Source organism: Nycticebus coucang, chromosome 12, assembly GCF_027406575.1.
Source record: "Nycticebus coucang isolate mNycCou1 chromosome 12, mNycCou1.pri, whole genome shotgun sequence".
NCBI classification, from domain to species: domain Eukaryota; kingdom Metazoa; phylum Chordata; class Mammalia; order Primates; family Lorisidae; genus Nycticebus; species Nycticebus coucang.
In genome coordinates, this window is record NC_069791.1 from 97,361,168 (window position 1) to 97,363,156 (window position 1,989).

Genomic DNA, 1,989 nt, shown 5'->3' on the forward strand with positions numbered 1-1,989 from the left:
TCTTCCTGCCTGTCTTCTACTTCCTGGTGACTTCAACTGACCCCTGGCTGGTGGCTGCATCACTCAGGTCTGCCTGTGTCATCATACCATCTCTCTGTCTCTTATAAAGACACCCATCTTTTCTGTGCAAATTTTTGTTAACTGCTTGCCACATAAAAGGCACTAATGGTGTTGACAAAAAGTGAAAGGAAGCTTTGGGTGGTAAGAAGTAAGACTCTATCTTCAACTTGGGATTCTCAGATTTTAGGTTGGAAACAAGTTTGGTCTGTGCAAATGCGCTGTCCCTTTATGCGTGATAGATGTGTTTCTGACCCACCTCACAGGATGTGTTCTGAATTATTATTCATTCTGAATTGTAATGAATTGTGTGTTCAGTATAAGAAGGGTAGCCCTTTATACAAATTTAATTCTGACATTCCCAAACTTAGGAAACAGGCATAAAGGATTCCTTTACTGCCCAGTTCCTTTAAAATAGCCCCAAGAAGGCTAGAAGGTTATCTATTCAAGGTGGCAGAGTAAACTTTCTAGGAGACATAAGCAACTAAAGATCTACGTGATCTAGTGTCACCATATCCTTCATAGACAACTTCACAAGCATATGAGGTTGGGAGACACACACTGGAGCCAGATGACACCCTCCTGGTAACAGGTTCAAATTTGTAAATGGCTCAAGGAACTTGGAACACTTGGAACAAAGTAATTCGGAAATTGGAGTGCAACCAATGAAACCAAAACAAGTAAGAAAAAGAGATAAAATCAGTATCTGTGGAGAAGTCTTTTTTTTTTTAAACTGAGGTTTATTTTCCTCCAACTTAATTTCCATCTTGTTTAAGAGCTTGTGGAAGAACCGCTGTAGACCACTCAGGGGTTGTTCCTACCCATTCAGTGGCTTGAGCAGTGGGAGCTGCTGACCAGTCTTCAGTGGTGGGCTGGGAGCTCCAGTCTTCAGTGGGGAACTGCTGAGTAGGCACAGAGGGCACCTGCAGCCTTCAGGGCAGTCTGAGCAGCAGTGAACTCAGGAGCTGGAGCAGTCCGTTCATAGCTTTCTGCTCTTCCTTTTCAATCTCTTCAGGATCTCTGTAGAAAAAGAGATCAGGCGTGACCTCCCATGGATGTTCCTGGGAGACGGTGGAAACAACATGGAAGAACTTCATGGTCCAGCATCCACCACATCAGACCTATTGAGTGAGCTCCCTCTTGTTGCCTGGGATGGCGATGTCTACATAATGCAGAGAGAATCTGTGTTACGCAGAGCAATGGTAGGCAGGTTAACATAAGACGCCTCTGTGAGAGGCTGGTGGTCAGCCCTGGAATCAGTAACCACTAAAAGACGAGGCTCCCAGAAGGTTGCCTGGATCTGGTTAGTGAAGGTTCCGGGAGTGAAGCGGCCAGCAATGGGAGTGGCTCCAGTGGCAGCAGCAAACTTCAGCACAGCTCGCTGGCCTGTATTCCCGGAGGATAGGACACTGACATCAGCAGGGTTTTCAATGGCAACAATGGCCCGAGCTGCCAACAGACGTTTTTCCCAGCTCCTCTTCAGATTTATGATGCAAATGCCATCACTTTCCTTTTTGTAGTTGTACTGTTCCATTTGGAAGTCAAGGTTGGTGCCACCTAAGTGAGTTCCTGCTACAAGGAATTTGAGGACATCCTCCTCCTTCATTTGGACGTCAAGGGCTCCGGACATTGTGAAAATTTCCCCATAAGTTATGGTGGGAATCCAGAACAACACCTTATGGGTCCTCCCTGAGCAGCAAGGAAAGGGCTGTGGAGAAATCTTAAAAAGAGGGTCCTCTTGTACCTCCTCTCTTGTTTCAGAGCCAGCAGCTACTCTAAAGAGAGCAGAGGGCTACTGGCGGTGCAGGGAAGACGGAGCCTCCTAGGGACCCGGAGAAGCACTGATGAAGCCCCTCCCACTACAGTATTACCTCACCTGACTCACATCTGCAAGGACCTTGCTTCCAAATAAGGACACACCCTGATGTTAAA

At 46.6% G+C, this 1,989-nt stretch overlaps 1 pseudogene; it reads right to left on the reverse strand.

Moving 5' to 3' along the window:
- Window positions 1–812: 812 nt before the first annotated feature.
- LOC128562039 (40S ribosomal protein SA-like) lies at window positions 813–1,687 on the reverse strand (annotated as a pseudogene).
- Window positions 1,688–1,989: the final 302 nt, after the last annotated feature.